At 37.0% G+C, this 27,701-nt stretch overlaps 1 pseudogene; it reads right to left on the minus strand.

Annotated features, from left to right (window-relative positions):
• Positions 1-1,925: 1,925 nt before the first annotated feature.
• On the minus strand, positions 1,926-27,098 carry Klra5-ps2 (killer cell lectin-like receptor, subfamily A, member 5, pseudogene 2; annotated as a pseudogene).
• Positions 27,099-27,701: the final 603 nt, after the last annotated feature.

Here is a 27,701-nt window from a genome sequence, read left to right on the forward strand (position 1 = left end):
GGAATTGAGTTTATTTCCCAGCACTCAGTTTGTTCATAACCTCATAAAACTACAATTTTCCTTGATCCAGTGACCTATTTTGGCCTCTGCTGGTACTCATACACACAATGCATTGCTCAGACAAATATCAACAAATTTATAAATAAAAAATTAGAATAAAATATTATCTGATTTAAATGTGTATTTTAAAACTATATAATTTCTGGAAAAATTATCAGATAAATCCTCTGCACTTGAATGTAATCAAACACATGTTGAAATCAAAACCTGCTAAGTCAATGTTCAATGAAATGTTAAATTATCTGTTCTTAAGTGATGTATTCCAGAAAATGCTGAACGAGAAATCAGGAACTTGTTCTGGCATATTATCAATAGTTGTTGAATCCAAATTATTTGAGTGTGTGTCTCTCTATGTGTATGTATTATGTATGAATGTATGTATGTATGTATGTATAAATTATGTATATACCTATATATATTTTTTTCATACACTTTGAATACAGAAAATCTAAGAAGAAATTAGCTTGTATGAATAGATATTTGAGAAAGGAAACCGCCTACCTGAGTGACCTATAAGTACAAGAAAAGATGGTTAGTGTCATTAGATCTCAGAGAATAATAACTTGTCAATTTATCCAGATGGTATAAATTCAAAGCATTGATATCATCAAATATTGGTGAAAATGAGGGATAATGTGGTATAAGTTCCTTATAAAACAAATCTTCACTTAACACTGGAAAACAAATATCATAGCTTTGAATGTTTAAAAAATAGATATAGATGGATAGATTATAGATAGATAAAAATAAAAGTATAAAATGTATTTCACACAGTGCAACACATAAATTAATTTGACAACTTTATTGAAATGTGTTAAAACTTAGAAACATATGATATGTTCACATGTGAATGGAGGAATATCATGGTTCTTTGTGTAACATAACGTGCTGATTAATAAAAAGATTGAACCACTGCTTTTTGAAAAATGTATATGTTAGCTGAAAATCATTAAAATAAAAATATTCAGAGAAAGTAGTGTCAAATACACATCTTTGTAGCACACATTAAACTCTGAACTAGGCCATACTAATTTATATTACAAGACAGCATATGCCTACCTCCCTGGGGACTGGCAGGGAGTTTATTGGATCAAAAAGTCTTTGGGAAATAAATTTTCTGTTGTAGAAAATGATGGCTCTCTTAGTCTGTTTTCTCTTTTGAAGTAACACCATGGTGAATGTAATTTGGAGGGGAGAGGGATAATTTTGTTTACATTTCCACATTATAGTCTGCCATTGAAGGAAATCTGGACAGAAAATCAAACCTGACAGGAAGCATTAAGCAGAAGCTGATGTGGGATCAGCCATATTTATTAGAATCTCCTAGACCACAAACACATAGGTGGCACCCACAATCTGACTGGCCTTTAGACACAAATAGATAATTAAGAAAATACCTGAAGGCCTACCCACAGCCAAATCTTATTAATCACTTCAGAATTGAGGTTCCCTCCTGGGATATGATTCTATTTTGTGTCAAATGGACAAAAAACTACTTAGTACAACTGTGATTAAAGATACGTGATTATTTGACACAACTACTATTTCTAATGATACTCCAAGTTCAACACCTGATATTTTTAAGTCTCATGACAAAAACCACAAAGATATTGCAAAACAATAACCATTTTGAAACTGAAGGTCATGAAACTGAAGCAAATTACAGGTAAATGTATAGCACGATACTGACCCTTAGGACATACGGACATCATCCAGAAAATGGACAGATATGAATGTAAATCATGGATTAAAATATACTAATAGATCAATAATAGATATGTTATCATCATTATAGTTCTATACGGTGGAAAAATACTTAGCCCTAGAAAAATGATTTTAAACAATTTATATTATTATTACTGTCATCCTTAGGCTTCATGAGACAAAGTCTCATTCTAGAGCAAATGATATTAGAATTTACATGTCGCCTAGGCTGCCCTCACATTCATGTATATAGCATGTTTATAAGTCTGAGCTACCATACCTAACTGGCTTCAATAAATTTTACTGTTTCTATGGGGTTACAACTTCCCAACAAATGGAGCAGAAGGAGAAAGAGAAACTAAGAACAAATGTGAACTTCAGAAGGTCCTCTGAGTGTCTTGAACTAGTCATGGCAACGAGTCATGAAGTCTGGAATTATATTTTACAGCAAACATAAGGTTTTCAAAATTATTTTATTTATTAACAGTCAAGACATTACCCCAATCTGTCCTCCCCTCCACAGTTCCTCATCTCAAAAGGTTTTTAAAAATGCTAACTTTTTCTACATCAAAAAAAAAAAAACAAATAGTAACTAACCACTACATGAAAACCCACAACTGCAGATTTGGTATTAATTGTGCTAACAAGCCATGGGCTGTAGAAATATCCTAAAGAATATGTGATGTGTGCATTATTTATTGAGTTCTCCATGTGGTTCTGTGTGTCATTCAGTAGACAATGTGAGGAAAATCGTTTGGGTCTTGGAACAAAGGATGTCCATTCTCTACATGCAAGCTGCTCCATGTGCCAGAAGGAAATACTGTGTCTGCTCTTAAGACAAATTTCAGAAGACTTCTTTGCTTTGCAACTCATCTGTTTATTCACAGAGCAGACCGTGACCTTTCGTTAACACTGCACAATGGGGTAGGATGTTTTTCGATTCCCTTTTCACAGATACAGAGATGTCTTTTACCACAGTCATCATCATTTAGACCTGTCATACTGAAATATTTACAATTTCCTGTTTTTTGTAGTGATTTCATTGCCACCAAATCACTATAAGACAAAGAAAATAGTTGTCAGTTATTAAAATTTCAAGTTTATATTGTTGAAGGCCATGATTTTTGTAACAAGTTTTATTGACGAAAATATACAGAATATGGAATGAATCACATGTGTAAGACTAAAATGTTTTTATTTTCCCTAAACTCCTAAAATATGGCCTTGGGCCAGCAACTTGAATGTGTTAGGACTGTTGACACCAAACCAGACCATCTGTTTTTAGCCCTCAGATGCTGCACAATAAAGAAGAGGCCTAGGTCCTTTCAACTGTCAATGAATTACTCAGGTGTTGTGATCTGTGCATGCACATGCACATAAATCCACACAAAAAGACATAAACAGTAAAAGTACACATAGAAACTGTCTCTGACCATGACTCAATGAACTATCCTTTTCATACCACTAATTTTGTGCAAGAAGGAAGATTATTTTTCAGCATTTCAGAAATAATAAGGGGTAATATAATACTCTGGTTATTTTTCTATGATATTTTTTGCTATGATGACAGATTGAAGAGAAGAAATAGGTGTATGGGACATCTAGTACAGACTTATTTTCCTTGTTTTTAAAGAGAAAAAGGGGGTGTTTAATTCAATTACAAACAATGGTTTGTGAATACAATTTTGTTGTTTTCTTTTTGACTTCCCCAAATCAGAACTAACAGGTCTTCTTTGAAACGTGGTGACTGAATGACTTCCCTGCCTTCAACTCAACAGAAATCTCTGCTGTTTGATATATTTTGTACCACAGCTATCTTACTGTAAAACAATTTTAAAAGTTTAATAGTAAATAGAACAAAGAAAAGGTGATACATACATAGAATCTCAGCATGTGTGACGAAAATAACAGGTGAAAAGATTTTGGAACTCTGAATGACTAGGATTATAAACCAGTTCAAAATTGGCTTTGGAACAAGAACCTCATCAAATATTCACTAATTATTTAAAGTTTAATGAATACATTTGTGACAGATAATGAAGCAGGTTTCGATATAGGCTAGGGTTCAGTAAAGGTGAGATTTCCAAAGGATTAGAGAGTGTGGCTGTCAATCAAAGCAGGGAAAGGGAGGATGGATTAGGGGATTTCAAGAGAAGAAACCAGGAAAAGGGATAACATTTCAAAAGTAAATAAATAAAATATCTAATAAAAATGTTGGTGAGGATCTCTTAATTGTGAAGTTGGAGGACCTGAACAAAATATATTCTATGAGAAAATGTAACTTAATGATCAAAGTTGAGCTGTGTGTGGTGGTGATGCACATCTTTAACCCTAACACTTGTTGGCAAAGGCAGGTAAATCTCTGAATGTGAGGTTAGCCTTGTATTCTGAGGAAGGTCCAGCAGAGTCTGAACTATACAGAGAAACTCTGTATTCAAAACCCTAATGTGAATGAAGAATTAAACGACAGAATTATAAGATACTAAATGAATATTGAAGTGCACATCAGGGATACATCTAGGAAATTATTGGTCATGAAGACAAAGAGATCTCCAACACACAAGCTATTGCCTCTCCACTTGTTTTTTTACCACAACTACATGGTAACACCTTATTGCTGAAGATATAACACACTGTGACATAAAGACAGAGATTTAATGTCAAATCAATCAAGAAACATTTTCCTTTGGCTACATATCAAAGGGTCAAATGTCCATTGCAGTCTGATTGGAGGACAAAAGATATCAATGGCTTTACTACTACCACAACAAGCTACATACATGCTAGGCAAGATATGCCCAGTGGTATCATTGTAAGTGGATAGGTAATTGCTTCTCTACTGGATTTAAAACATTTAATTGAGGAATGACATGTTTTAAATTCTACTCAAATCAAAAACCCATGATTGCAGAGATCGTGGATCCTATGCCAGAATCTTCTATAATACTTCAGATACACAGTCATGTGGCACAATTATGTTATTAATTATTGCCTAGACTGGGTGTCATAATTGGCATTTCATTGGTGTGAGGATACACCATGATCAAGGAACCTCCTATAAGGGATACTTTATTGGGAATTGTTAAAGGTTCAGGGTTTCAGTCAATTACCAAGGCAGTAGCATAGCAGCATCCACACAGATGGAGGATTAGAGAGGAAATGGGATTTTACATCTATATCCCTAGAGAGACAGGAGAAGATTGGCTTCCACATGACTAGGAGAAGGGTCTCAACATCTGCCAACAGGGACATGCTTTCTCCAGCACAGGCACTAAAACATCAACACAGCCATAATTCTTACACTACCACTAACTGGGACAAGCATAGTCAAACCAACATATTTCATTCCACAACTTCAATGGAATCTAAATATGACAAATCTAAACATAATGCCAAATGCATTATTAAAACATCAATAGTTCCTACTGTATATAGCAATCTCAACAATGTTAAATGTCCAAAGTTCAAAGTCTCTTTCTGAGATTCAATTTTTTAACTGTATTCTCCTATAAAATCAAAAACAAATGGCTGAAGAAATAGCTCCAACATCCCAGGATATATAACAACATTTCAAAATTCCTTATGGAGGAAATAATAGACTAAACCAAGACAGGAAATCAGCTAGGCAACTCAAATCTCTACAACTACAGGTCTCATATCAAAGAACTCTTCAGATCTCTGACCCTTTTTCCATCTTCGTTGACTGTGAATGAAAGAGCCTGACTTGGGGGTTAATCTAAGGCCAGTGGGAAAGGTCCACCACAAACCTCCAAGCAAAAAGACCTTTCCCTTCCAGGGCGTAGTTAGTTCCCAGAGCAACTGCAAACCAAACTGTCAAACAAGGCTACCTGTGACTCCCAACAGACCCCCAGACGTCCAATTGTCCCCCTTGGAATTTCCAGAATGGTCCACTGATCGCAAGTTAGCTTGGAGGTTACTTTGCACTATCATTAATACCCTGCCTAATTACCAATTTTTGAATTCTGCCACAATGGATTGCAAGGTATATAGCTCTCTGACAGTCTGCTCCAGGTCATCTCTCTTTAAAAGCGAGGACCAGGAAAGGCCAAAATTAAACTCCACTTGCTATTGAATCAATCACTGTCTCCATGTGTCTCTTTCAAGAGGTCCTGGAAAAGATTCAATTCGGACCTCAACAACAAACTCCTTTCTCCCTGTTAATACCTTTCTTCAGCTCACAGCTCCTTGTTCCTATATCTGGTATGCACTCATGATCTTCTGAGTTCCATCAATGGGCTTGGATTACTTCTCCAGCTCTGCCCTGTGTAGCATTCTAGAATGTGATTGACTCCACTCCACTGCTCCCTCTGTTTTTAGTTGTCGTAGTATGATACTGAAATATCCAATATGCTGGGGTCTTCTGCTGCAACTAGGCCACACCGATAGCCTCTCATAGGCACTCTTTATGGTGCCATTCCTCAATTTATTTGTATGACCCCCTTTGTACTCGGACATCAACTTCAATTGAGCTGCCCCTCTACCAATGATCTCCCCTTGCCTCTCACAGGGCTGAGCCTCTTTTGTTTTCCTTGACCCCTTAATATCTTCAAAACCACTGTGACTTTTGTGATTCTTAAACCTTATCAAGGCCATTGGCAGCATGATGTACAGGCTTATCTCTTCTTATCTCTTTGTGCTCTCAGAAAACACCACTCAGAACTTTTCACCAAAATAATGCTGATCTTTTCTTAACCATCCCTAATTTCTGAGGTTGAGCTAAAAAGCATTAATTGATTCAGTGTTCCTTTTATTTTTTACTATAGAGCAAGATTCCTATGCTGAAGCTGGCTAGTTCTACTACTTGCTAGGGCTGGAGGATGTCCCACCACTTTACTTATCAGATTTCTGTTTCCTAACTCCCTCAGTGCCTAATATTGGTTCTCCTGAAACTTGTTCTGTAGATTGACAAGAATTCAGAGATCTGCATGACTCTTCCTACTGAATGCTGGGATTAAAAATATGTATACCCATGCCCGGATTTAAGCTTTTCTATACCTAGAAATTCCTCTGTCCCAGGCTGGCCTTGAACTCCAAAATCTGCTTGCCTTTATCTCCTGGGATTAAAGACTTGTACCACCGCATTGGAGACTAAGCTTTCCACAGCTCCTCAAAATCTGGAATAAAAGTGTTAGAGGAAGTTCATAGCACTAAGTCCCTCCATAAAGAAACTAAATTTTGCATACCATCAGTTTAAGTGCACCTGGAATGTTTGGGGAAAAAAAGAAGCAAACAAAACAAAGAGGAATAGAAGGCAAGAAATAATAAAAAGAAATCAACACATAGAGAAGTCAATGTCAAATCAATACGGAAATATGTTCCCCTGGGCTGGCTTTCAACAGTTTAATAACTGTTTTTGCAGTTTTCATGAGAGAAAGGATATGAATAGTCCTATCTTGCATTTGAACCTTCATGCTACAATACGAATCTATTAGGCAATATATGTTTTAGCATAAATAGACCCTTTCTTATTAGAACTAAGACTTTTACTATATGAGGAAATAATGTTTGGTGTTGTAATGTAAATCAAGAGTCCAAGTTTGGTGAAGTCACAGATTTTATATTGGAGCTTGCTATAACTGTTCTGACAAATGGTCAGTGGCCAGATAGACCCCCCAGAGCTCCCAGGGACTAAACCACCAACCAAAGTGTATAAATGGAGCCACACATGGCTCCAGCTGCATATGTAGTGGAGGATGGCATCTTCGGGAATCAGTGAGAGGAGAAGCCATTGTTCTTGTGAAGGCTCAATGTCACAGTAAAGGGCAATGCCAGGGCAGGGAGATAGAAGGGAGTGGGTGGATGGATGAGGGAGCACCCTCATAGAAGCAGGGGCGGGGGAATGATAGACTAAAGGGTTTCTGGAGAGAATTCTGGAAAATTGGATAACATTTGAAATTTAAATAAAATATCCATTAAAAAAGAAAGAAATGTTCAAAGTCATCAGAGAAATGCAGTTCAAAAAGACAATGATATTCTATGTCACAACAATCAGAATGTCTACGATCAAAAGTCACGTGACAATACATGCTTGGGACGTGTGTAGAAAGAGGAACACTACTCCATTGGTGGTGGGATTGCAAACTGCTAAAACCACTCTGGAAATTAATTTGGCAGTTCCTCAGAAAATTGGAAAGAATTCTACCTGAAGACACATCTATATCAGTTATACCAGTCTTGGGCATATAAACAAATGATGCCCGACTATACCACAAGAATATGTGTTCCACTTGTTCACAGAATCCTTATTTGTTATATTCAGAAGCTGGGAAAAACCCACATGTCCCTCAGTCAAGGAATGGATACAGAAAATGTGGTGCATTTTAACAAAATGGAATGTAATTCAGCAATTAAAAATGTGACATCATGAATTTTGCAAGCAAATGGACGTAGAAATTATCATTCTATGTGATAAAATGGCATGCATGGTATATTCTCACTGATAAGTAGGAATTAACCAAAAAGTACACAATGTCTACAATACAACCCACAGAGTTTAAGAAGTTTGACAAGCAGGAAGACTCAAGTGAGGATGCTTGAATCCCAATTAGAAGGGGAAAGGAAATAATCACAGGAGGTAGACAGAAGGAGAAACCTTGATAGGAGAGTGGACAGTGAGGGAAAAATACGAACAGGACCAGATATGGTGAGAAGGGATTGGAGAGATATTCAGAAGGCCAAATTAATGAACAGAAATGGGCAGTCTCAAATAGTGGGAGGAAGAGGGACCCACTGGAAAGTACAGACACATTGGAGGTGAGACACTCTCATGACTCATTGGGGGTTCCTTATCCAAAATGTCCAACATTTTGGAAAGAGAACTTAAGAGTCTATCTCCAGTAAATCAACAGGGCCTCAAGTACAGGGACAAGAGTGATGATGCAAAGACAACATTCTTAACCCATAATTGTTCCTGTCTAAAAGAAATCTAAGACAAAAATGGAGACAATACTGAAGGAAAGGTAGTCGAATGACCAGGCCAACTTTGGGTCCATCCCATAGGACGAAAGTAAGGTTTGACTCTAGTATGCTATGATGTGGTTACAGACAGGAGTCAGGCTTCTCTGTCTTCTGAGAATACCAACCAGCAGCTGACTGAGACAGAAGCAGATAGTAATTCCCAAACATTGGACTGAAGTTAGGAACCCCTGTAGTTGGAATAGGGACAGGATTGAAGAAACTGAAAGGGAGAAGGATCACATGAGAAGACCAGCAATCTGAACTAACTCACACTCCAGGGAGGATTTCAGAGACTGACCCACAAAAGAGGTGCATACACAGGCTGATCTGAGGCCCTGGCACCTACTTAGCATAAGTCTGCCTTGTCTGACCTCAGCAGGAAATGTGCACTTAATACTTTAGAGCCTTGAGGCCCCAGTGAATGAGGAGACCTGGTGAGGGAGGACCACCCTCTCATAGGCAATAGGAAGGAAGGGACAGAGAACTAGGAGAGGGAGTATTGAGGGAGACAATGAATGTAATGAAAATAAAAAAATAATTTTAAAAATTTAAGGATATATACTTAATATTATGATGTACAGTTAAATATAAAATGTGTGTATACATGTATATTTGTATATTTTACATGTATATTAAAGAAATATGTTCAATCATAAATAAAAATATTTATAGTTATAGCCTAGGCCTGTCCTGCTCTCAACCTCCATGATAACCTTTTTTTTATTGGATATTTTATGTAGTCACACTTCAAATGTTGTCCCATTTTCTGTTTTCACCTCAGAAATCCCCTATCGCATACACTCCTGCTCCACCTCAACATCCATGGAATCCCCTCTACTGGGGAATCTAATATTCACAGGACCAAGGGCCTCTCTTCCCATTGATACAGGACAATGCCATCCTTTGCTACATATACTGTTGGACCATCGGTCCCTCCATGTATACTCATTGGTTGGTGGTTTAGACCTTGGGAGCTTGGGGGTTCTGGTTGTTTGATAATCTTGTTCTTCCTCTGGAGTTGCAATACCCTTTGTCTCCTTGATTCCTTTGTATAACTTCTCCAGTGGGATCCCTATACACAATAAGATGGTTCGCTTCAATTGTCCTCTTCTTATCAGAAGGGCTCTGGCAGAGCCTCTCAGGACACATCCATATAGGCTCCTATCTGCAAGCATTTCCTTGCTTCCACAATAAAGAGTTTCTGGCTTGATGTCTGTATGTGTGATGTATCTTCAGGTGGATCAGTGTCCAGATGGCCTTTCCTTCAGTTTCTGCTCCACATTTTGTCCCTGTATTTCCTTTTGACAGCAGTCAATCTGGGTTGAAAATTTTGAAGATGAGTAGGTGTCATCATACTTGGGGCCTTGCCTAACATCTTGATATGATATGGTCTTACAGGTTCTTCCTCCCATTTTAGAGGCTTTACAGCTAAGTTCATCCCAGTTAGGTCCTGGGAGCTTCTTGCTTTTCTGACATCTAGGACTTGCTGTTGGCTACCCCCAGTGTCCCATCCCCCACTACTATAAACCACTGTTTAAATTCCCAGTCCTGTCACATCCCATAACTGGTCAAGTTCCCATTTCCCCTTCCCTTCCACTCTTCCTCCCAAGCCCTCCAAACCCTCTACCTACTATGCATATTTCCTCCTCTCTAAATAGGACTGAAGACTCTACATTTTGCTCTTCCTACTTCTTGAGCTTCATATGATCTGTGAATATGTATCTTGGGCATCCTGAGATTTTATGCTACTATTCAACATATCAGTGATTGCCTACAATAACATTTTTCCTCTGTGACAGGGTTGTATTACTCAGTATGATATTTTCAAACTTCATACATTTGCAGAACAATTTAATGAAGTCGTTGTTTTTAATAGCTAATTAGTACTGCATTGTGTAGATATACTACATTTTTTGTGTCAATTTCTCTTTTATGAGTCATCTGGGTTCTTCCCAGCTTCTGGCTATTTTAAATAAGGTTGCTATGAACATAGTGGAGCATGTGTCCTAGTTATATGTTGGTGAACCTTTTGGGAATATGTATAGGATTTATATAGGCTTGGTCCTCATTTTTATGTCCAATTTTATGAGGAACCACCAGACTAATCTCCTTAGTGATTGTACCAGCTTGCAAACCCAACAACAATGGAGGAGTTTTCCTCTTTCTCCACATCTTCACCATCAAATGCTGTAACCTGAGTCCTTGATCTTAGTCATTCTGAGTGGTGTAGGTGGAATCCCAAGGTTGTTTTGATTTGTATTTTCCTGATGACTAAAGATGTTGAACATTTTTTGGTGCTCTACATTCTCTGATGCCTACCTTCTTGAGTTCTTTGTATATATTGTATATTAGCTTGTATCAACTGTAGGACTGGTAAAGATTTTTCCCAATATGTTGGTTGCTGTTTTTTCCTATTGGTGATGCCTTTGCTTTAGAGAAGCTTCGCAGGTTTATGAAGTCCTATTTGTTGATTGTTGATCTTTGAGAGACATTTGTGTTCTGTTAAGGAAAATTTCCACTGTGCCCATGTGTTTGAATCTCCTTTCCACTTACTCTTCTTTATGTTTTACTGGGTCTGGTTTTATGTGGAAGTCCAAATTCGACTTCTACTTGAGCTCTGTAGGAGGAGGTAAGAAGGAATTGTTTTGCATTCTTCTACATGCTGACCTCCCATTGAGCCAGAACCATTTGATGTAAATGCTGGATGGTTTTAACTCCTTTGTTAAGGATCAAGTGACCATATATGTGTGTTCATTGCTGAGTTTTCAATTCTCAATGATTTACCTGACTGTCTGGGCCATAATGCATGCAGAGAGGCAGAATTGGTCAAAGTTCTTGGAAGAAGTTCTTAAGTGATCATCCATTAAAGAGACATCTACATCAACTTCTTTCCCTCCACACCACCACCAAGAATAAGGGGATAGCAGGGAAGGAGACATAGAAAGTAAGAACCATAGAAGGAAGAAAGCTCTCTGAAATGCAGCCTTCTGGACAAAACAAAATTTCTGCAAAGATTATTTCTTCTTATTAAATTACTATTCTTAGTTGACAGTTTCAGAAAAGGAGATTCAATTATTTATTAAGCTTGTAGCCCTGATGTCTTTCATGGATTTAGTAGCTGAGCTACAATCTTGCACTTATGATTAATAATGAAGGCGTGAGATAGTGAGACACGTGTTAGAGTTTTTAGTTTGAACAGACGTTGATATGTTGATATACTATTTGTTGTATGAAAAATACTCAAGAAAAATATATAATATTAATAAATTAAGCAGAAAACTGTTTTCTACCAGATTATACATTGAAAATGTGAAACAACACCTTCAAATGGGAGGTAGGCATCCATATGTAACATATATGAACATGTTCTTATATTTATAAGGAACCAAAAATTATATAAGCAAACAACAGTAAAAATGTCAAAAAATGTATGAGAGACTCACATTCAATGTATCTCTCATGATCATTCAGTCACTTCATAGCATCTCAAGTTATTGACTTGCTATTGCCTTGTGCATCTTAGAAGACATAATCCTGAGATATATTAAGCATCATTGGTCAGTACCTTGAACACAAACTTACCTGTCAAACACTGACTCAGACACTTCCTTATACAGCTTGCCTTTCCCATGAGCTCCATAGAAAATGATGAAAGTCAAGTGAAATTGGAGAAAAGCATTTATAAACAATCTCCCAATTCGCATATCACTGTTAGAGTCTGAAGGGTTCAGAAACTCACCAATTAAATAGGCTGTTGTCAATCCGTGACCATTCTTATTTTTTATTATTATATGACAATCCAATCCAGTAACTTTCTCGAATAATGTGGTCCTGAAGAAACTTCTGTAAAGGAAACAACACACCTCATGGTGAAATTTCTGTCTGTTTGATGAGAGAAGAACAATCAAAAATTTCCCAGCATTCCTTTGTCATCCTCTGCTGTCCTTTCCTCCCACTGCTTTGTCACACCATGATAATTTTCTAAATGGACTTCTAACTAGTAGTGCATTCATATCAAAACTATGTCATTTCAATATGTTATTAAAAATAGAAACTTCAGTTGTTCTCTGATACTGGGTTCATGACAAGATTTGTGACTGTGATTCGTAGACCAAGTCTCACTATGTATACAAGCCTGTGCTTGAACTCACAATCTTCCTGCCTAAGACCCATTAAAAAACATAGATCACATGGTATGTACTCAATAATAAGTGCATGTTTGATTTAAAAAAAGTACAGAATACACAAGATACAATCCACAGTCTTCCAGAAGGTTGACAAACATAGGGACCCAAGTGAAGTTGGTTCAGTTCCACTTGGGAGGGTTAGGAAAGTAATCTCTGCAGGGAGAAGTAGGAAGTGACCTCTGTCAGACTAGGGAGGGGGAGAGGATACAGAAATATGGTAAGGTATGGGGGGAATGGGCGAAAAACCCTCAGGGGTAGCAGAATGAATGGGAGTGTACAAACTCTAGTGAAATCCCGCTTTAAACTACTATAGACCTGAAAGGTTGGAGACTCTGAGGTCTCAAAGGGATGGACCTTAGATAAAATGACCAACAGTGGGGAAAGAGAACTCATAGAGTCCATCTTCAGTATAAATACAAGAGTACATCAATAGAGGGATGGGGTTGACATCCAAAAATCCTAAACACTGACCCAGAATTTTTCTCTCTATATGAAGTTAAGAAACAAAAATGAAGAAGAGACTGAGAGAAAGGCAGTGCAGTGATAGGCCCAAATATGGATCCACCTCTTGGAGAGGCTCCAAGGCCTGACACATCACGGATGCTGTAGTTTGCGTACAGACAATCGTCTAGCATGGCTGTCCTCAAATAGGCCCACATATAAGCTGGCAGAGACAGATGCAGACACTTACCCCAATAATTTAACAGAATTTTGGGACCCCTGTGGTTGAATTAGGAATTGTCTGGAACAAGCTGAGGAGGAAAGAAACACCATAGCAGTCCAGGGTCTCAATTAACCAGAACCCCTGATATCTGCAACATACAGATCTATCACCCCCACAGCATACAGGATCTCGTACAAGCCCCAGACACCTATACAGCAGAGGACTGCCTGGACTGGCCTCAGTGGGGGAAGATGCACCCACCCATCAAGAGACTTGAGACCCAAGGAGTAGGGCTGGCCTGGCAGGAGAAGTACTTTTTTTGGAGACAAGGGGAGGAGGAATGGGGTGAGAAACTGTGGGAGGGAGGACCTTGAGTGTGTAATGACTAATGGACTGTAAAAAATAAATAAATAAAGGTAACTAAAAGGAAAAAGAATAGTGGAAAAATAGCAGTTTCTTTCCCACATGCATGTCCCAAACACTTTGAATGGCAATATGGGCAGGAGGCCTGCATTTCTATAGGGAAGAAACTAATGTGCTACACTTTACCCTCACCTTTTTTTCTATCCCATAGCAGTTACTGATGGAGACTCAACTCATTCACCAGCAGGAATGTGCTGCTTACAGTGCATCCAGTCTGGTAATACTTTACCATGAACAATGGAAGAAAAGAATCAAATCCTCTCTCGGACTGACCGCAAATTACATGCTCCCTTAATCTGTGCTTGTATTCTCCAACTCTTCTCTTATGCTGGTCCTGCATAACAGAGACTGGCTACTTGTTCAGAAAACTTGTTTTCTTCTTCTACCTTGAAGCTAGCTGGATGTGGCTGAATGACTAACTTCTATCCAAAGGAATGTGACTGAAAATACGGTGAGTTAACTCTAGGCCACTATAATAATATTCCCATGCTCGACTTTCCACTCTTTTCCCTAACCATTCAAAAACAGAACACAGAAGATGCAAGAACCTAACACATAACATCAGTTGATCATTTTTTGTCAATTTATGCAAAACATATACTTATGGATTATATTATTTCTCTGTATTAATTTAGAGAGAATCACCTATTACTAATATAAAGACTTAAAGTGTAGGCATAGGAATTTTCTTCCAATTATCTACATTTTACATTTTTATAAATCCAGCATGTCTTTTGCTAAATTTATTGGTGTTTTCTGATTTTTGAGGATATTATGAATATACTTGTTTTCTTAATAATTTCCTAATTTAATTGCCTGATTGTCCATATAGATTATAACATGCTCTTTATACTGCTATTCTTTTCTAAATGATCAATTAAACTCATGTATTAGCCTAATAATTTAATGAGGCTTCCATTGGATTTTCAATCTAAGAAATGTCAACTGTAAGTAGAAATACATTAACTTCTATTTTCCAATATAGTCATAATTATTTCTTTTTCTTGCCTACTTGTTATAGCTAAACTCTCTAGTACAACACTGAATATAAATGACCAGAATGAGCACTCTATCTTTTTTTTAATCTTAGAGGGAAACCATTCACTTTGAATCTGAAGTAAATAAGATATCACTTGTGAGTTTTTTACTTATGTCCATTTAGAAGTTGGATGCATCACCTTTTATAACCCTCACCCACCCAAAACCCATAGATCATTAATTCATTTCTGATGACCTATGACATTATTCAAATTCCATTCTTGAATAGTAGAGAAGCATATTGGAAGTGTTCATATGGAAAGTAATGATCTGTCTTCAAGGAAAGATCATAAAGAAAAAAAGTGCTATGTGAAACAATGTGCATGAAGCTCCATGCAGCACAAAAGACCTTTCCATACTTCAGATGCAGAAGGGACAGAGATGATGATCGAGAGATACTTTGCATCATTTAGGGTGTCTTACATGTGACATTGGAATGGCATAATATTTAATTACGAAACTGATTTTATTTTTAAAATATGAGTAGGTTTAAAAATACTTACATTGATTCAGTTAGTGTGTGTGTGTGTGTGTGTGTGTGTGTGTGTGTGTGTGTGTGTGTGTGTTATTTGGGCTTTCCTTGATTTTGCTGGTATGGGTTTAATTATTTCCTGTGTTTTCTTGAATGTATATACCCTCTAGGATTGGAGTTTTCCTTTTAGTATTTTCTCGGTTTTATCTTGAAATATCTTGTTTTCTCCATCTATGCTGTTTCAGAATTTTACTGGCTATTTATTGTATTCTAGGTTTATATCTGTGATGTTTTAGAGATTTCAACATATCATGTCTGAAGTCAGAAGCAATTCTTATTATTCTGCCTTTGACTCTTACCTGCCTATTTTTGCGTGCAGTATTTAGTACTCTTTCTTTCTCTGTAGATATGGTGTTTTGATCAATATGCTGTGGAAGTGTTTTCTTTTTAATCTCAGTCTAATTTCTGTTCTACAAGCATCTTCTATGTTTATAGGCTTCTCTTTATATAGGCGACTGTTTCTTTATGTTGGAAAAGTTTTATTTTTTCATTTAACTGAAATATTCTGGACTTGGAACTGGGACTCTTTGGCATTTGTTTCTATATTCTAAGGTTAGGACCCTTCATGTATTCACAAGAAAGGGCCTAAGAGAGGAGGGCCGCCATTAGCTGCGACCTTATCCCATGGCAGACCCTGGCCACAAGATTCTCCTGGCCATGTGACAAATATCACTCCAACCTAAGACAGACACAGTTCCCGAGGGGCTCATTTCAGGACAGCACGGCCATTTGGTCACCTTTTCATTTGAATATAAGGAAGGGGGAGATGTTATTGATGTTATTATTATGGTTAGAATTAAGTATGACTGGGTTCATGGAAAGTACCCAGCCAGCTGCAGAAGACTAATATAAATCTGGTGGTCAAGATAAATAACAATATGATAAAGTTCTCCTGCAGACTAATAATATGACGAACCTGTGACATTTCTAACATCCTGTCAACATCAGCCAATTACCTGACCACACGAATACTGTGTCCTTGGCCTGTGTAAAAGTTTCACTTTTCCAACCTCCCTCTGTTACCCATGTTATGGTATAAATTAAGCCTTGGGAAAAAATAAAATTGGCACCTTGATCAGCCTCTTGTCTTGGCTTCCTTCTTCGTGTCTCTTGTCCCCCATTCTCTTCCAGGGAAACCCAACACCTTTCACTTACATGGTATCACAGATTTCCCGGATGTGTTGTGGAAGGAATTTTTAGATTTAACATTTTATTTTACTGATGTATTACTTTCTTCTATCTTATTTTCTATGTCTGAGGTAAACAGAGAATTCTCAACAAATGAATCTCAAATAGTCAAGAAGCACTTATATAAATGATGAAATTCCTTATCCATTGGGGAAATACAAATCAAAACAACTCTGAGATCCCATCTTACCCCAAGCAGAATGGCTAATATCAAAAAATTCAAGCGATAGCACATGTTGGAAAAGATGTGAAGCATGGTGAAAACTTCTCCATTGCTGGTGGGGGTGCACATTTGTACAACCACTTTGGTAATCAATTTAATGTTTTCTCAGAAAAATGGCAATATTTCTATCCTAAGACCCAGCTATATCACTGCTGGACATATACACAAAATATGCTGCACCACACCAAAAAGACACTCACCCAACTATGTTCATAGAAACTTATTCATAAGAGCCAGAAAGTTGGGAGAGCTTAGATGTCCTTCAACTGAAGTATGTATAAATAATATGGCACATCCGTGTAATGGAATATAATTAACTATGAAAAACAAAGACATCATGATTTTTTCAGGCAAATGGATGGAAATTTAGACTATAATCCTTAGGTAACCGAGTCCCAAAAAGAACAGGCATGGTATGCATTCACTTTTACACAGTTATTAGCCATAAAATACAGGGTGCACATACTATACTACACAGGCCATAGTAGTGTGGACAGAAAGAGGGGAACAAGCAAGAATCCTTCAGTCCCACTTGGAATGGGAAATGGATGGCCATGGAAAACAAATGGAGAATTGGAACTGGGTTGTAAAGGATATAAGAAGGGGAGTGGGAAATTCAGTGTTTGGTGTGGGAATGGGTAGTAGGGATGGCATGATTACAATGAGAATTAGTGGCCATCTACAACTGGGAAGTGTAGGGTCATTCCCAGAATATCCTGGAGAATTGAGATATGGTAGGTGCACATGAATTAATAAGGGTGTCTTTAGCTGTGCCTCACATTATTGGGGATATGGAGCCTGAGATGGCTGCTTACTTTGCCCAAGTAGGAACCCTGGGGAACCCAAACAGACACCAACCCACCCACCAAATTTTCATCCCAAAACTTATTTTGTCTACAAGACACGCAGAGATTGGGGATGGAGCATAGACTTCCAAGCTGGGAACAGCCAACTGATAATTGGCTGAACTTGATACCTACCACATGGAAAAAGCAATAATACTTAACCCTATTCGTAATAGTTGATTATCCTTGCAGACAAGAGTTTACAGTTTCTATCCAGTAGCTGTCACAATCACTGAACCTACTAGTGGTGCTCAGACAAGAGTTTGGAGTCTCCACTCAGTAGCTGACACATACAGATACAGACACCCATAGGCAAACAGTGGATGGAGTTTCAGTAATATTAAGGAAGAATGTAGGCACCAAAAGGGGATAGAAATTTGACAGGTAGACCAAGAGAAGCAACTAATCTGGACGCTAAGGGTCCAACAAACAAAGAGCATACGCAGGGCTGGAACTAGATTTCCCTGCATATGTGCACTTTGGTCATCATGTGGGAAAAAAATAGAATGGGAGATATCCCAAAAGCAGTTACATATGTATATATTCAATGTTCTTCTACCTGGGCTTCCTTATCTGCACTGAGTGGAAGAGGATGTACCTAGCTTCAGGGAGACCTGATGTGAAAGGATGGATTAATAACTAGGGATTAACCACCTCTCAGAGGAGAAAGGGATGGGGATGTAGGATTGACTGTGGGAGGTGATGCCTAGGAGAGAGGAGGGGCCAGTCCACAAGATGTAATAGGGATAAGTAAAATACAACAACAATTAATAAAAATCACAATAATAATAATAAATAATGTAAAGATTGGTTATGTTTGCTGTATCAAATGGAAAAATTGCACTATTGTCTGTCATTAAAATTCTTTTGTGCTGTTGTTTAAATATGTATTAAATTCGTGTATAAATATCATACTGTGCTGTAAAGAACAAAGGATTCAAGATGATGCTTCAATCATTTCTCTAGAAAAATATAGTCTTCATATTTGAAAGAATTTCATTCGTTATTATTTAAAAATGATGTCAGAACATTGGAAATTTTGTTTTCTTTCAAATAATGATTTCTAAACATGAATATCTTTTTTTTACTACACAGGAAAGATAGGGACAGTTTCAGTGAAGATCACCAGGGGACTAACTAGTCAACCATATAATTCCCCATTTTTCATAGCATCTCATGTTGCAAAAGGGACCAGAGCTCAGGTACTTTCCCTGTTGTCAACTGATTACTCATCTCAGGCATCTGCATTTCAAGTTTCCAAAGAGCAAACACGAGACAGCAGGGGCTTATTTGGAACTCCAATGAGAAAAATGATTTTCAGCAAGAAGATGTGCTCTACCAAAGGGTTAAACTTCATGAGGGGAAGGCATGCTTTTTGAGGCAAACTGTTGTAGACTCCTGAGAAAAGGAATGGACTGAAAGACACAAGTGCCTTTGTAGTAACAAGTCTCCTCTAAACATACCTGAGTCCCACAGTTTTGTTCAAATTACAGAAAAACCGTATACTTTATAAAAATCCAAGATTCAGTATCTCATTATTCAGGGGTAGAAATAGAGTATTCTTAAGACTAAGGGGCAAGTAAATATCTACAATACCAGTTCATCCTTATCATCTATCTTCAGAAAGGATAAGCCATAATTCTGGCAGGTCTGTTTACATTCAAGCCATGTTCTTTTGTCCATGATGAAATAATAACATTTTATTCCATAACATAACCAGTGCATTTCATCACACCCGCCTACAGAAAAGAATGAAAATAGTTAAACATTATTTTCTTGGATTGTGTTATCAGAACAATGTATTTATTAAGGCTGTGTAAAAAAAAGTAATATCTCACAGTTCTCAGAAATAGGGATTTTATAATGCCCAGAGAGCCCTGCACACTCATGATCTATATAACACGGTAAATAACACTAGAGATAAAGAGATATTTTATGTGTCAACCATGGATAAATTAATAGAGAAAATGTAGCCTGTGTATACAAAAGAATCCCCCTAACCCTTTGAAAAAAAATGAAACAGCCATGCACGATGACTTATGTTTATAACCTGAGAATTCCAAAGACAGAAACAGGAAGAATATTACCAATTTGAGGCCATCCCAGGATAAGTGATAACCTTTGTGCTATCCAACTCACCATTGACTAAAGAATGATATCTTTTCTCACACCAAACCCCAGAGAGAGATGATGACCTATGTGACAAGCATGGATGAACTTGAGGATGGTGAGCAAAGTGGAATATACCATGTCTAGGATCACATGTAATGATTCCATGCAAATCAGTTATCTAAAGCATCACAGTTCTACGAAACAGAGTCTTGTGAGATACCAGGGGCTCGAAGGAATCAAATGAGCACTTGCTACTCAGAGGCAATTAAATTGATAACAGAATTCCAAATCTGCAGTAATGCATTGCCACATTGGAAGATAAAACACTGGGTACTTAGCACTCTACCATTGTCTGTGTTAAACGCTCTACTTTAAGAAAAAAGAAAGAAAGGTATGAAGGAGGTTTTGATGTTGACACTCTGTAGTACTGATTATGTTGACTCCTTAAATGTTATCCCCACATGACCAAATGTTTCAAGTTAAATACAGTAAAATGTGTACAGCTTGTATAGCAAGATCACCTCAATATGAATATTTTGTTGAGTGAGGTTCTGGGAATGCCCATGCTTTGTTTACAAACTTTATCTCCAATCTCTATTTTTCTGTGAAGAGTTATCATCATGTAGCATAGGCCTGTCTGAAATCTGCTGGACGTTCCACATTGTTTTGAGAGTTATAATCTTCTTTCTTCAGTATCCTAATCTTAGGGATTATATCATTATGCTGCCCTTTACAGATAATGAAGTTATTTTAAACTAATGACACGAAGTATTTTTCATGGGTGTGAAATACTTCAATGATGATCAAGAGCTCTTTTTTCTGTCATAATTTTTATAATATAGCAGTTTAGATATACTTAGTGTGTACATAATGAGAATTGTCACATCATACTGTCTCAGCATGATGAGATGATAAACAAGTAATCTTCATTAATTCTAAATCTTGAAAAATATTTAATTATGATCAATAAACAGTATCAGTTAAGAATGACCAGTTACAATGAGGGCTAAGAAAGGTTACTTATGACTCTTTATATTTTCAACTTTCCAGTCTCATTCATGTGTCATTGACAGAGGTGCAATGTCTGCACACCATGGTTAGGCACCCCTGTACACTCCAGGGAGGATTCCTTTATTATGAACAGGCCAACATTCTGAAGACAAGTCAGATGAAACACACACACAGAGAGAGAGAGAGAGAGAGAGAGAGAGAGAGAGAGAGAGAGAGAGAGAGAATTATTTTTATAACTGTCCCTGTGTAAATCTTTAAGTCTATTTTAGAATGAATGCTTGAAAATATACTCTATTAAAAACTTCTGAATCGTGTAAAATACAGAGGCAAATGATAGCAACAGCCCATTGAACTGAGAACAGGAACTCCATTGGAGGAATTAGAGAAAAGATTGAAGGAGCTTAAGAGGGTTACAACCCCATAAGAACAACAATGCCAAACAACCAGAGCTCCCAGGGACTAAACCACCACGCAAAGACTATATATCTACTGGCCCATGGCTCCAGCTGCATATATAACATAGGTGGCCTTATTAAGCACCAATGGGAGGAGAAGCCCTTGGTCCTGCCAAGGCTGGATCACCAGTGTAGGGGAATGTCAGGGTGCTGGAAGGGGGAGTGGATGGGGAGGGGAATGGGACTGGGGACTTATGTTTGTGAAACAGGTACAGGGGAAAAAGAACTTCTGTGTTATATCAGCAACAAAGTGGGACTCTCAGTCTTTCCCCTGGACCAAAAAATTATCAGGATTACTGATTTGTGATTTCATCCTCAGGGAGCTAGAAGTGTACCAAACATAGGAACTATAATAGTCTCCTAACCCAGACAGGCATTTCTATGTTTCCAAGACCCTACATAAATAAGGAACCCTCAAATGATTTACCCAGAGATCTTCATAATCTTAAGCTGAACTTTGGACTTCAAAGCTTCTATAAAAGAAACAATAGATGATAATGCAAATCTGCATTCATTGTCCTTCCCTGCTACATACCTGTGTGCTGAGGGGAAGCTAAAACAGTCTTAGTTTTGTTGTACCATCTGTCTTGTTCTCTGTTGATTAAGTCCAGAAGAGCACTGCAGTGAGTATTCTCTATAGATATTTTTCTCAGCATTTCTTCCTTTAAGTTGATGTCATTTACCATGGTGCTGGAGTTATGGTGAGAGTTTCGAGTTTTCTGCAGTTCATGGGTTTCATGACTATACTGAAAAACTAAACTAGTCACAGTTATAACAGCATAAATGTTCATAAAGTGTATATATTAAAATTTAAGATTTGAGAAAAAACTTCATGTTGAGAGACAACCCATCATTATTTTCATTGGTATTTAACATTTATAAATTAGCACTTCTATTAACTCACTATTGATACAGATACATAAATTTTTCTCTATTGTTAAGCTGACTGTAAAATAAATAATACAGCTGAAGGAAATTATGGTGGAGGTAAGGTCCAATTACTTAATACTTACAGCATGATTGGACAAATAAAAACCTAATTAAAATATTCCGTGAATACTTAACATGTCATGGAAAGTGAACTAAAAAAAGTTAAGAAAGGGGATGATGATTATTGAAACATAAAGTGTATAAACTATCCTCCTCCATAGCTTTGTTTTAGCATAGCCTTGAAGTGATACTCTGTAAATATGAAGGAATCTAATAAAGTTTAACTTTTAATGTCTCAGTACAGATGAAGTCTTTTTACTTAACCATGACCTCAATACATTGAAGAAAAAGGAAAAGAAGGTCATCAATTATTTGCACAGCTATAACTCACAAAATGTTTGCATAAAGTTAACAATTATTTTAGCTCAAAAATGTAGACTAGCACCAAGACCTCAGAGGGAGCATGTCCAAGAGTAAGAAAGAGCAGGGCAGCTGCTAACTGCCCCACAGATAACACATTAGTTATGAAAGAGAAGAGAGCACTGCAGAGTGTCAGGAAAAGTTATTGAAGTCCTTGATTCTCACTCATCTCTGATTATAGGCAGGGCAATAGAGTGTATAACTGTATCATCCCTGTCCTAAGCTATTTTTAGGCAAAAGTTCAATTAAGATTTATCTCAGTTACTTACTGTTTGTCACCAATATTGCAACAGCAACCAGTCGAAGGGAAAGAATGATTCCAATAGCAATCACAGTGAGCTGCCAGGGGACTGAACATACTTAAGTCAACAAAACAAAGCAAGAAAATCAAAACCATTAAAAGCGCACATCTCAATACTAATTAAAATTCTATTTAGCAGAGAAAAAAGGGGAAATTATGCACAAGTTGATGATACAAACTGAATGAAAATGTGCTCTCAGAATTGTAGATTTCTCCCTAAAATACACCCACTGAAGAAATCCTACATGTGTGAAGTTTCACAAAATCCTGAACTTATTTCTGGTTGTACTGTGAATCCTCTGGAATCAGACTAAAAGTAGTTGGGTGACAGACCTGTGTCTTCACCCAGTTCTATAGGAACAAAAATGCATTCTACAGAAGACATTTGAAGAATAGTTGCAATGCAATCCAAGAATACCAACTGGAGCATAGAGTCCACCAGGAAAGAAAATTGAGGCTACAGAGTAATGAAAGAAGGATGGATGTTCTTGAGAAATGGTAGGGAATAACAGCTGGTCTGGATCTGATCTGTATAAATCCCCATCTTTAAAAGGTCCTATAGTTCAACTATTTCTTTTTCATGTATATTTGATTTTGCTCTATAGAATACTAAATATTTTTTGTATCTATGATATTTAGAATCTGAAACTCATGCTTCTGATTACCACAGCATCAAAGAAGAAAAGTATCTCAGCATGGAACACAGTCCTGACAGTGCATATAGTACAACTGAAAAATAGTGAAGAAAATAAAGTGATACTTCTGCTTTTTCACTAATAAATTAAATTATTCTGTGACATTTCAGGAACTCACAATAAGGTTTAGTCATTCCCACAACCACTAATCCTCTCATTCCCTGTTCCTACATCTGCAACATTATTACCATTTGGAGAATTCATCTTCTGATGACAACTGTTGGTCCCTGTTATATTAAATTTTGGTGATATTTATGACAATTAAGACACTTTCTTGAGAACAGAAATATTGTTTCCAATGCATAAGCCTCATTTCTGTAGTCTTTTCTTTCTCTAGAAAACTCAGTCTTTTTTCAGACTCTAGTTTGTCCGTTAGTTTCAAAGTTTTCAGAATTTTCTTGACTAGACTGAATTAAAAAAAAGTACAAAAATCTCTTTATGGTTTCTCACAACTTTTCCTATTCTTATTTTTGTTGGCTATTTTATGGATTTTATTTTCAAATGTTATCCCATTCCCAGGTTCCCCCTCTCCTGTTACCCCTCCCATTCTATGAAGATACTCTCCCTCTCAGTCACCCATGCCTAGCTCTACACCCTGGCATTCAACTACTCTGGGGAAATGTGCCTTCACAGTACCAAGGGCTTCTCCTCCTATTGAGGCCAGACAATGCCATTCTCTGGTACATATGCAGCTGAAGCCATGTGTCCCTCTATATGTATTCTTTGGTTGGTGGTTTAGACTCTGGGAGCTCTGGAGTGGTTTGATTGGTTGATATTGTTGTTTTTCCTATGGGGTTGCAAACACCTTCAGCTCCTTAAGTCCTTTCTCTAGCTCCTAATTGGCATCCCCATGCCCAGTTTGATGATTAGGTAAAAGCATTCTCATCTGTATCAGTAAGGCTCTGGCAGACCCTCTCAAGAGACACCCATATCAGGCTCCTATCAGCAAGCACTTCTTTGGATCAGCAACAATGACAGGGTTTGGTGTATGCATATGGGATGGTTTTCCTGTTGGGGCAATCTAAGGATGATTTTTCCTTCACTCCCTGGTCCACTTTTTATCACTGTACTTCCTACTGTGAGTATTTTGTTCTCCCTTCTAAGAAGGACTGAAACATTCACATTTTTTCTTCTTTCTTCTCTCTTCTTGAGTGTCAAGATTTTTTTCTTGCTCATTCCCATTGTTCTACATTCCTCATATGTTTTATTTTGTAGCTGACTAAAAAAACCAAAGAATAGCAATAATTTATAATTCTCTCCTTCTTGGTTTTTAAAACTTCATTGCTTTATTTTTAAAATTTAGTGTTAAGTACTTTTTTACTTGATTACCCTCCAACTAGCATTCAAAGTTCACTTCTTCACTTGTGCATATCCAAGCCCAGTTGAAATGGAACATGATAGCTTTTGATAGAAGGCAGTAAGGTATTTTCAATTGTTGTAAGTTTAAAATGCCTAAAAAGCAAGGGATTTTAGACACTTAAAGCACTTAACTCTGCAGCCAGCTTCCCTGGGCCTTTGAGTATCCTCAGGCCTCACTTGATACCGCAACCCTGAAGACTTTTTAAATCTCACAGTTGAGCAAGGAACATCCTGCTTACTCATTTTGGGAATGATGTATGAAGTCTGTTTTCAGTTAAAATCGGGCCTTGAGTGTTTTCTAAAAACAAGTTGAAATGACCATTTTTGTTATGGTACCTGGATTTGATGATATTTAGGGTTGAGAAAGGGTAGGATCTGAATAATTTACTTAAGTATCCAAACACCCTGACATGGAATTACCCCAATTTCCACTACAGGTGAGAATCCTTTGCATATTTCTGTTAAATTTGTTTATATTTCTAATGTTTACTGCAATTTTTGTTAAGAAATATGTACAGAATTAAAAATGTATTAAGTCATGTCAATATTGACCCAGACACTTTGTTCTAAGTATTCAACACATACAATGTTGGGTAAAATTGGGACTACTGAAAATCATTATAATAAAACAAAACTTTTAAACAAACTATCCAAACAAAAATGAGTAAAAGCATTAGCAATAAATAAAAACGTTGCTTTAAAATTATTTACACATTGTTGCAAACATAAATATTAAATATTCTTTCAGTATTTTTTATTTATACATGGCTCTCAGAGTTTCCCAGACACTACTTTCCAAAGGATATTTGAAAATTAATATTTCAGGTGATCTAAGACATGTAACTATCTCTTCATGGAAGCAACAATCAGCTGAGATGTAGAATTTCTCCATCTAGCCACAATGTACATAATCCTCTCTGTGCTTGAACCTGGTGAATGGATTCAACCAGAAAAGATCCTACTGAGTGGCATAATCCAAACCCAGAAAAACAAAACTAAATATTGTCTCTCATCTGAGTCTCCTGGCTCAAAGTCTTCAGAAATCCTATGTTGCCCCTAGTAACTCCAGCAATAAGAAAAGTAAAAAGGGGACATAGCTGGATGGATGTGAGAGCAACAGAGAGAATCATAGAGGATACAATATGAAGTTTTAATCTCAAAGCATTCCATTTACACAACCATTTCACATATAATACACTCGTACATGATGTGGCAAGAAGAGCATGTAGGAAAATAAATTTCATCACTATGCAGCATATATGAACTAATGCCCATGAAAAATACAATCTGATAATACATATCAGTGTATTAGTAAATAGTAAGTATTGGTACCTGACCTTACCCTTACTTTAATCACCGAGATGTGATCCAGTACATAATAAAGGTAACGAACGGCATATATTAAAACAGTCTTCCCTTATTTTTAATATATGAAGTTTTCTGAGGTGATTTACCTGTTCCCTTATTTTTTGACCAAAAGGGAACCCTTCCATTAAGCAAATCTCTTTCTAAATTGTTATTTTTTATTATTGCCACTAGGGTGGAGCTGGCTGAGCCAATTATTATCAGCCCAGAAGAAAACTTTACAAAGTGTGTTCTCTCACTCCACAGTCATGTTAGTTCCAGGGATCAAATGCAGCTATTAGATCAAGGATATTTATCAAGTACATTTACAAACTGATCCATCTTACATGGGTCCTACTGTGATAATTTTCATTTGAATGAAATATGAACATTTGACACAGTTAAAGAGTAAAGAACTCCATAGATAGCTATATCTTAACTTCTTAGCACACACACAAAAAAATTCACAGCTTAGTGTGAAAGAAAATAATCAATGCAGAGTAACAGTTTTCACATGCTGCCAGAGTTAACTTGATCTAACACAACCTGCAGGGTTTCTTCATCAATCCTATTTTCATGTCAGCCATATGAAATTCTCTTGATCACTGATAGGAAATCAATAAAAGCAGGTATTGTTACCTGTGTCTCTATCCCAAAGTGATTCTATTGGAAGGTACTCGTCTCCCAATTAGAGAAAGCCTTGACCTTTCCTGGTCTGTATCCACGAAGAGGCTTCCAGATGAAAGACAAAACTAACTTTCCTCTGAGTGATACTCAACCTCATAACTTTCTGCCCCTCCTCTTGACCAAAGCAAAAAGAGGAAATTGTTTAATGAAAGCTGACTCTGAGGGCAAAGCAAAGAAGCAACATACTGTGCTACTGCAAAATACATGTCAATAATTAACATTGGAAGACTGAGAAGATGTAAATTGCAGAGAAAGCAAAACCAGTGTCCTTAGCAAAAGAATAGGAAAAATGGGGACTGGAGCTGTTCTGTGCCTAGATTTCAAATGGGCTGTCAGAAATTTTGTCTTATGTCACTAATTTTAAAGTTACTCCTTGACTTTGATTTATGCAAATTGCAGCTCAATATATGGATTAGGAATGCCATTAAAGATCTCATGCTTCCACTGGTAAAAACTTTCTTTACACTCTTCTAGTTTTTTAAACATAAATATTCAATGTGAACCTTGTCATTTCACATGAAGTGACTTAAATACTAATTTGTTCA

This window comes from Rattus norvegicus, chromosome 4 (assembly GCF_036323735.1).
Source record: "Rattus norvegicus strain BN/NHsdMcwi chromosome 4, GRCr8, whole genome shotgun sequence".
NCBI lineage: Eukaryota > Metazoa > Chordata > Mammalia > Rodentia > Muridae > Rattus > Rattus norvegicus.